Genomic DNA, 10,091 nt, shown 5'->3' with positions numbered 1-10,091 from the left:
GAGTGTTTGTTATTTGTGCCACCTCAGGGAAAGGGGCACTTATTTTAGTTTTCTTCAATTTGGGTTGATCACATTGGGGCAACCCAATGTCTCATATATATAAAAAAAACCATAACACAGTGGAAACTGCTGTGCTTATCATAAATGGCAGCTCCTTCAAAGGAAAATTTTCCATGTTGACAACTCCATATTCCTGAAATAAAAAGTGAAAATGCTGGAAACACGCAGCAGGTCAGGCAGCTTCTGTGGAGAGGGGAAGGTAGGGTTAATGTTTCAGGTCATCCACTTGAAATGCTAATCCTACCTTCTTTCTTCAGATGCTCCCTGGCCTGCTGAGTGTTACCAGCATTTCAATTTTTATTTCAGGTAAGTGGAGCTGACAAGTTGGGAAATTTTTCTTTAAAGGCGCTGCCATTTATGATAAGCAAAAGTGAAACCAATTGCAATCTCATATGAATATATGGAGCTGTAATTATTTATTGAGTCAGCCAGGTCAGAGATAATGGGCAAGTTATAAAAAAACAATTTCTCCCCTCCATTCCTTAAGGCAGTGACTTGTGCTGGGGTATATTGGACACTCTACAGTAATGGTTTTCAAACTTTTCTATGAGGGCAACAGTCCCTGGACATGTAGACACACTTCCAGAGACCCCCTCCAATTAGTAATACACTCTTGGAGACCCCCATCATAACCAAATTTAATATCTCATCTTGAAAGGCACTACCTCCGAGCGTAAGCTGCCTCCGACATTGCAGTATTCCCTCAGTACTGCACTGAAGCATCAACCTAAATTATGTGCTCAAGTCTCTGGAGTGGGGCTTGAACCCACAGCCTTCTACCTCAGAGGAGAGTGCTACCACTGGGCCAAGGCTGACACCGTCTATTGACCTTGGAAGACCGCTGGGATCCCTCACAGACACTCTAGGGTCCAGGGACCCTATTTTGAAAACCTGTGCCCTGCAGTGGAGGGTTCCAACATATGGCTCGAATCTCATTCATGAGGTACGTTTATCCGGTCTACAAAGCTCCTGCTGATCCCTTTTGTCTTTACATGCTTGTGTGCAAAGTCAATTTAGCCTTCAGCTCAGTACTTTAAACTTCCTTGGTTCTGAGGGTTGATTGTGAATTTAGGCCAGTTAGGGAGGACTAGTTTGTGGAATGTTGCTACTTGAATACTACTTTGAACTGAGACTGTAAGAACCAATTGGCTCACCCCAGACCCATTGTGGTGGATTTTCAACTTGACATTCGTGTGTAAATCTGGCCCTGTGGATCGGCTGCCTGTTCTAGAAACCACCCAATTTTCATTTCCGTTGATTTTAAGTGGGAAAATATCACACTGGTTCAGTAGGGGATGATGCCCAACATTCTTCTCTCACCCAATACCAACAAAAATAGATCATCTGGTCATTCATCTCATTGCTATTTGTTGGATCCTGCCATGTTCAAAACTGGCTGTTGGGTTTCCAGCATGATAGCAGTCACTGTAGTTCAAAGTAATTCATTGTATGTGAAGCACATTTGTATGTTTCTGAGAGATGTAATAAGGCACTGTATAACTGCAAGTCTTGTTCTTGCCAAGGGTGCCACTGCAGCATACTTGGCTTGCCATCTTGTCTGTAGAAGGTGCTTAGACCGGAGTGAGTGGTAAGAGAAAAAAATAAATGGTGCAAACAAAACAGGAACTGAGTTGACACTGCAGAAACTAATTTCAGATAGGAACTTTATAGAGTGGGTAGAGAGTGGAAATTTTCATTGGATCAATCTGGCCTGGATTCCAAGTGTTTTCAGATTGTCAGTTTTCTCTGTTCTCTTCACCCCCAGTGCAACCATATCTTGCCCCATGTATCAGGGTAGCTGCCAGCACATTGCTTAAATTGTGAGATACATGAAAACATATCAATTATATTTTGGAATGGAAACAAATGAGTCTCATGCAAAAAGAATGAATCTTGGCAGGTCTGCTCCGAGACCAAATAGTTTCTCCTGGCAACATTTGTTGTTGGTTTTGGAGGGAAAAGAGCCTCCGCTTTGATTTCAATGAATCCTTGCTAAGCAACAAACCATGTAGCTGTCAGGTGTGTTCCATTTGCGGAGAGTGAATTTGCTCCATCTGACTGGGTTTTAAAACTGGTCTCTTATACTAACAACTGTCCTCTCACTCAGTCAGGAGTGGTGTGATCGTTCTGCTGCATTTCTTATTTCTGATTACATCGAATTGCATGGAATTTACAGCACAGAAACAGGCCATTCTGCCCAACAGGTCTATGCCAGTATTTATGCTCTACACGAGCCTCCTCCCACCTTACTTTATCTCACCCTATCAACATACCCTTCTATTCCTTTCCCCCTTATGTACTTATCTAGCTTTCTCTTAAATGCATCTATGCTATTCGCCTCAACTACTCCATGTGGTAGCAAGTTCCACATTCTAACCATTCTCTGAGTAAAGAAGTTTCTCTTGAATTTTTTATTGGATTTATTAGTGACTATCTTGTATTTATGGCCCTTTGGTTTGGACTCTCCCATGAGTGGAAACATCTTCTCTACATCTACTCTATCAAACTCCTTCATAATTTTAAAGACCTCTATCAGTCACATCTCAACCTTCTCTTTTCGAGAGAAAAGAGCCCAGACTGTTCAGTCTTTCCTGATAGTTATAACCTCTCAGTTCCGGTATCATTCTTGTAAATCTTTTTCGCACCTTCTCTAGCGCCTGTATATCATTTTTGTAATATGGAGATCGGAACACAGTACTCTAAATGTGGTCTAACCAAGGTTCTATATAAATTTAACATAACTTCTCTGCTTTTCAATTCTATCCCTCCAGTGCTTTGTTTGCATTTTTTATGGTTTTGTAGACCTGCATTGCTACTTTTAATGATTTGTGAATCTGTACCCTTAGATCCCTTTGCTCCTCTATTCCATTTAGACTCTTATTTTCCAAGGAGTAGGTGGCCTCCTTATTCCTTCTATGAAAATACATCACATCGCAGTTATCTATATTGTACGGATAATGAGGCATTTGTTTTTCAATAATCATAATGTACCATTATCACTGCGACATTCTGGATCATATGTGGTTCCAAATGCTTTGGTGTTGAATTTTCTTTGTTGTTTTAGAGTTTTTTTGCATGTGATTGTTACAACTCAGAACTGTCCCAATACCATTAGTGTTCAGATCAAAAGGCAACAGTTATAGATAGATCCACGCCTCCTATAATCACAAACTTGTGACTTTATGTGTGGACTGAATGGGTTAGCATGCTGCAGGATTAACAATAACCCTTTTACTGAGTTATTTCACACTGAAATTCTATGTGGGTTGCCCATCATGTGCTCCTGTCCTCTTTGATAGGTGGAAAAACATGTTGTCAGATCATATCATTCAGGCTAGACTATCAGAGCAATTTATTACAAGAATGAAATTCAAATGGAAACAAAATGAATACAGAACCATGTTAAATTTACACACAACTTATTTCTTTACTTCAAAACAACTTTTCAGAGACCCTTATTGATGTACTGCATTCTGCCTCAATGCCGTGATGTGGGAATATGCTTGAACTGAGTGAATTTAAGTGCTGAGGCTTCTGCCCACATATATCCATCACCTCCTTTGGAGTACTTCTTTGAAGAAACCCTTGATTCTTTCTGAACAGCCTGATATTTAAAATGGTTTTTTTTCAAAAAATATACTTTATTCATAAAATTTGCAACAATACATACAATACAGTTGTCATATCACATTTCAAACATACACAATACAGATCATACAATTTGCAAGATACATAAGGTACAGTTCAAATATGATTCCAACAATAGAGATACACATCGTACATAACTACAGTTCATGACACTCCAGGGTGCCTCCTTGCATTACAATCAATACAACTTATTGATGACAGATTCATTACAGATACAATACTTTTCATTACATGGATTTGTGTTTTACATTCTGCCTGCGGGATTTTGTCCCTGATTGCAGCCCCTCGGTATACAATGGCGGGAGGGCTCTAAATGGTAGCCTTTCCCCACAGAGCCTTTGCGGCGGCCGCACCCAGCTTCAGTGCGTCCCTGAGCACATAGTCCTGGACCTCGGAATGTGCCAGTCTGCAACGCTCGGTCGAGGTCAGCTCCTTGCACTAGGAGACCAGCAAGTTTCGGGCAGACCAAAGGGCGTCTTTCACCGAATTGATGTCTGTCTCGGTGAGCTTCCCCGGGAACAGCCTGTAGAGCACAGATTCCTGTGTTACAGAAGTGCTCGGGACGAACCTGGACAGATACCACTGCATCTCTCTCCAGACCTTCTTTGCAAAGGCACATTACAGAAGGAGATGGGTGACGGTCTTATCCCCACTGCAGCCTCCTTGGGGACAGCGCGCGGTGGCACTGAGACGTCGGGAGTGCGAGAAGGATCTGATCGGAAGGGCCCTTCTCACCACCAGCCAAGCTATGTCTCGGTGCTTGTTCAAAAGCTCTGGTGATGAGGCATTCTGCCAAATGACTTTGACAGTATGCTCGGGGAACCAACCGACAGTATCAACCATCTCCTTTTCCCGCAGGGTTTCAAGGACGTTACATGCGGACCACTTGCTGATCGCCTTGTGGTCAAAGGTATTTTTCTGCACAAACTTTTCTACAAAGGACAGGTGGGGCAGAACAGTCCAACTGGATGGAACGTTCCGTGGCAGCATGGCCAGGCCCATCCTTCGCAACACTGGGGACAGATAGAACCTCTTGTGCCTTTGACACTTTGTGCCTGATATTTAAAATGTTAATTATTTCTACCATTTGAGCAGATGGTGATGTGGATTGCATTGTCTGAAGCAATGTTTAATAGATTGTGCTTGAATTAAAGCCTTCTATATCACAGGTGTTAATTTTGAGGCAACAGTATTCTTGGTGGAGTTCTCCATGTAGCTCAGACATTACCGATAACAACCTTTGTCATCTTCCTCAGTTAACTCACTTGCATGCCTGCTCCTTTTCAAAAGCCTGAGGTATTTGGCTAAACAGTCTTGACCTGTTGCAGTTAATATGTTAATGATTCCTCTCTGGGAGGTTTGCTTAGTTATCACCCCCAATACCATGAGCTGCCATAATCAGAACTCTATATTCGTTCTAACCTCAGGCCCCAAGACAAAGGAAATCTTTTCAGAAAGTAACTACCAGAGTTACATTTAGCATTTGCAATACATTAGCTCAGATAAAAGTTCATATAAAAATGTATATATATATAAAACTTTTATATAATGAAGCAGTATGGAGCTTCAAGTCACAGTGATATTGAACTTTCAAAATTTACAATATCCTGACCAAGAAGGCAGGAAACTTGCTCCGAGGTTTCTGGTAATTCTATTCTGTAGCCATTTGTGAGAAATTGTAATTTGCCCTTTGAGTTTGTCCTCCTTATTCCTTATGGAGCGAACGTTTGGCTTAGTGGCAACAATCCGGCCTCTGAGTCAGAAATGCAGCGTTCAAACGCCAATGCAGATAGCCCAGGTGCGTGGAGACCGGAGGTCTGACTCTGAATTCTGGGTTGCCATCCAGTGGGGTGCTTGCATCTGGTGGATGTGGGTAGCCCCCCCTCGTTGACTGCGTCATGGGAGCCCATAAAACCCTCCCACCGTAGAGGACTGACTACCCTATCAGCTGGAACAATGATGATTCCGGCCATGGGACGAGCGATCACGTCATGGCCTTCCGGACTGTTATTAACCTGCAAATCCTTCTGAAATATTGGAAGAAGATTGGTTACAATTGAATCTAACTGGGAACCTAGTCTATTGGATATCTCTAATATTCTTCAGTGACCCTATTGAAATATTTCAAACAATGTACAAGTCTCTTTTTCCTCTTACTGTAAATGCTAATTTGCATTCAAAACTGTGTGCTATTGCAAACACAGGAAGTTTGCAGAAATCATCTTTGCCTGTCCATATCAGGGCAGATTGCATAACTTTGCAATTATAAATCAGAATCAAAATGGAATTAATGCTGTAATATTGCAATAGAAATCTGCACCACTATGTGTACAATTTGGAAAATGGCTTCCAGAAGTGGGAATTGGAAAGAAGAGACTTAGAAAAGCATGGGCATGATTTTGATCCCGAGCCGGGAAGGGGGCAGGGGGGTCAAATTGCAGACGGGAAACCCGGAAGAATGGGTTTCCCGGACATTTTTACGATTTTGACGTAAAAGATATCTTTTATCGTTTTTTGTTGTTTTTTTTTATTCGTTCATGGGATGTGGGCATCGCTGGCGAGGCCAGCATTTATTGCCCATCCCTAATTACCCTTGAGAAGGTGGTGGTGAGTCGCCTTCTTGAACCGCTGTAGTCTGTGTGGTGAAGGTTCTCCCACAGTGCTGTTAGGAAGGGAGTTCCAGGATTTTGACCCAGCGACGATGAAGGAATGGCAATATATTTCCAAGTCGGGACGGTGTGTGACTTGGAGGGGAACGTGCAGGTGGTGTTGTTCCCATGTGCCTGCTGCCCTTGTCCTTCTAGGTGGTAGAGGTCGTGGGTTTGGGAGGTGCTGTCGAAGAAGCCTTGGCGAGTTCTGCAGTGCATCCTGTGGATGGTACACACTACAGCCACGGTGCGCCGGTGGTGAAGGGAGTGAATGTTTATGGTGGTGGATGGGGTGCCAATCAAGCGGGCTGCTTTGTCCTGGATGGTGTCGATTCTCTTGAGTGTTATTGGAGCTGCGCTCATCCAAGCAAGTGGAGAGTATTCCATCACATTGATGAAGCAGCTGAAGATGGTTGGCTCTAGGACACTGCCCTGAGGAACTCCTGCAGCAATGTCCTGGGGCTGAGATGATTGGCCTCTAACAATCACTACCATCTTCCTTTTGCCGTCCAACTGGCTGGCCTGATTGACAGGCTGGCCTCAGTCGGACAGCAGAGCAGCCAGGGAGAGGACTTGTCCAGGTAAGTCTTCAGGTAAGTCTTTGTTTGTATGGATCGGGGGGGGTGCGGTCATGGGGGGCATGGGTGGGCATGGGGGCACAAGGGCATGGGTTGGCACAGGGGCTTGGGTTGGCATGAGAGTGTGGGTTGGCATGGGGGCACCGGTGGGCATGGGGATCACGGCGGGGGGAGTCAGTCATAGGGGGAGGGACCATGAGTCAATCACGGGGGGGGATTTCGGGATCAGGGGTCATCACGGGGGTCTGTGATCATTGAAGGGGGGAATCGGGGCTCATCATGGGGGTCCGTGATCATTGGGGGGGGGGTCGGAGTTCATGGTGGGTTCTTTCATCATTGGGGGGTCGCTGCAGGTAGGCTTGTTGGACCTGGGAGAAGTACTCCTGCTCCTCTGGGCCCATAACCTGACCCTCCTGGGAGAGGGTTGGTCGCCCACCTCTCGTCCTGCCCTGGTGAAAACTGGAAGTGGGCGGGTTCGAGGCAGGTGGGGGCAGGTCCGAAATGGTTGTGATTTTGAATGCCCCCACCGCCCCCAACCCATCCATTTTTCCCTTTTAAAATCTTGCCCCATGAGTTCAAATTCCACCATGGCAGTTTGAGAATTTGAATTCAGTTTAAAAAATGTGTAAATAAAAAGCTGGTATCAGTAAAAGTGACCACGAACTGTCGGATTGTTGCAAAAACACAATTGGTTCACTAAGTCCCTTCAAATAAAAGGATTTGCATTTATATGGCGCTTTACACAACCTCAGGACGTCCCAAAGCATTTTACAGCCAATTAAGTCCTTTTGAAGTGTAGTCACTGTTATAACGAAGGGAAATACGGCAGGCAAATTGTACACAGCAAGGTCCCACAAACAGCAATGAGATATATGACCAGAAAATATGTTTTAGTGATGTTGATTGAGGGATAAATGTTGGCCAGGATACCGGGAGAACCCTCCTGCTCTTCTTTGAATAGTGCCATGGGTTCTTTTACGTCCACCTGAGAGGGCACTATTCGAAGAAGACTGCACTTCTGACAGTGCAGCTCTCCTTCAGTACTACAATGAAGTGTCAGCCTAGATTATGTGCTCATGTCTTTGGAGTGGGGCTTGAACCCATGACCTTCTGATTCAGAAGTGAGACTGCTACCACTCTCCGTAGTGAAGGAAACATGATGTCTTTCTCCGGTCTGGCCTATATGCGTCTCCTGTCTCACACCGACATGGTTGACTCTTAACTGCCCTCTGAAGTGACCTCGAAAGCCATTCAGTTTTATCAAACTGCTATTCAAGAAGAAGTCCCAGCACCACCTACTCAGGACAAGTAAGGGTGAGCAATAAATGCTGGCCTTTCCAGCAGTGCTCACTTCCTGAGAATGAATAAAAAAAACTGCTAACATTTTTAATGCTGATTCTAAAATTAAGCAATTCACTAGAAATTGCAACAGTTTTAAATGACGCACCGAGAAATTGGCTAATATCAAGTATTACCTCAGAGTGACAGGCTTTGACAGACACATGTATCAAGAAATCACTGACAGATGGAAAAGTTAGCTGTATAGCAACTCAAACCAGAGATAATTATTGAGCAGGACAGATTAGTGATTGACTGTAAGAACACATCTTTAATACCACTTAAGTTTAAATCATTATTTAACAAATTCTAGTTGCTGTATTATTTATCCTTGGTTCATAATTTGTTTTGAGATATCTTTGTTTCAACAAATTATAATGAGGAGCGGGAGAGACTATACACCATTATATATTACACGCACATGATCAGTTCATACAGTAGTTACCATTCTGCATTGATAAATTAGATTCTTGTTTCTGACACTTGGTTTATGCTTATTAACCAAGAAATTGGAGTATTAAATGGGACTGAGAAGGTCAGTTTACAGAAGCTGAGCTGTGGGGTATGACTGTATCATTTGTTGTAAATTGTGCAAAATGGTTCCATGCTTTTGTACTCTTCAAAACCCCTGCTACAAATCCCCTCTGCTCAGAGCTGTAAATCCGAGGTGTGAGATTATCAGTCAAGAGACAGATACCTGAGACAAATTCCATTCCAAAGCAGCTCTTCTCCAGTATATATAATGTACTTTCTATGTTTCATCTATTTCTTTTTATAAATTGCTTTTTCTTCCTGCCCTTAGAACCCTCTGTTGTTGTTATGCCTTTCTGTGTATTAATTTCTCTTTTTGTCATTCCATAGGGTATCTATTTTTTTCTCAGCCCATTTTCCTACTTGTGCATCGTGTTGCCTTTTTGCCGCTGTCATGCATCCCTTTAATTGTTATTTAATTGTTACAGAATATTATTTAGCAAGTCAAGAAACATTCACAAAATACTGGTTGGTGTCAGTGAGGAAAAATGTTTCCTCCCTGTTCTTTTAAATGTTATGATGATAACAGGACTTTTTGTCTTTATTCTATGTGAGTTCAAATTAGCTAGGATTAAAACAGACACTGCTTTCTTCACTGTGTCTCAAAATGAAAGACTGGAGACAGCGTGTGAGAAAGATACAAATACCTTTTGTTCAGACATCAATTAATATATACTGTACTTTGATGGCTAATTAATGCAGCATGTTGTCAGACAAAAAAGCAATTTCCAGTTGCTGTCAGGTATCAAAACCAGTAAGCTGTTATATTATCAGGAAGTCAGTAATTCTGAGCCATTATCTGTTCATCTAAGATGCTAACAGTTGATCACCCAACTGCTGCAAAGAGATTGTTTTAACTTCAAAAGAAAAAGAATGTCCTTAGAAATCAGGGACTTTCTTATTACCTTCAGTGTGCCTCTTACATGAATGGGATGATTAGAACTCCGTCAGATATAAGGGCCAAACCCTGATTAGAGGGGAAGGGTGAACATTCCGCACTCTCTGCCCTCTGCAGTGCAACTGTATTGCTGGGATAGTGGCCCGACCATGCTGGGTTCCATGAGGTAGGTCATTTAAATATTTTTCAATACCTCTCTGTGCAGCTTGAGATGAATCAGGAGCATGCAGCCCTTTAAAATCACATATAGGGGGAAAAATGAACACAATAGACTTCAGCCTTTGAAAAAACTTGCAGGTGAGCGGAGAACAACTGGTAAGCAAGGTCAGAAATACAGCCAATGAAAAACTTTGTCTGTGAGCAAATGGCTGACCATGACAAGCTATTTTA

At 42.9% G+C, this 10,091-nt stretch overlaps 1 protein-coding gene across 14 annotated transcripts in view; it reads left to right on the top strand.

Annotated features, from left to right (window-relative positions):
- The first annotated feature begins 319 nt into the window (after nt 1-319).
- The window catches only part of LOC137327419 (uncharacterized), a 212,061-nt gene continuing 202,289 nt past the window's right edge, over nt 320-10,091 (top strand). For 11 of the 14 annotated variants that reach the window (XR_010964461.1, XR_010964459.1, XR_010964458.1 and 8 more), the window contains exon 1: nt 325-366. The gene's annotated coding sequence lies outside the window, so the exon portion shown is untranslated. Of the gene's footprint in view, nt 367-10,091 lie in introns of all 14 variants that reach the window. The other 3 variants (XM_067993194.1, XR_010964468.1, XR_010964450.1) reach the window with 3 other exon arrangements.

This window comes from Heptranchias perlo, chromosome 11 (assembly GCF_035084215.1).
Source record: "Heptranchias perlo isolate sHepPer1 chromosome 11, sHepPer1.hap1, whole genome shotgun sequence".
NCBI lineage: Eukaryota > Metazoa > Chordata > Chondrichthyes > Hexanchiformes > Hexanchidae > Heptranchias > Heptranchias perlo.
The sequence above is the reverse complement of the archived record's forward strand: the minus strand, read 5'-3'. Positions and strand labels throughout refer to the sequence as shown.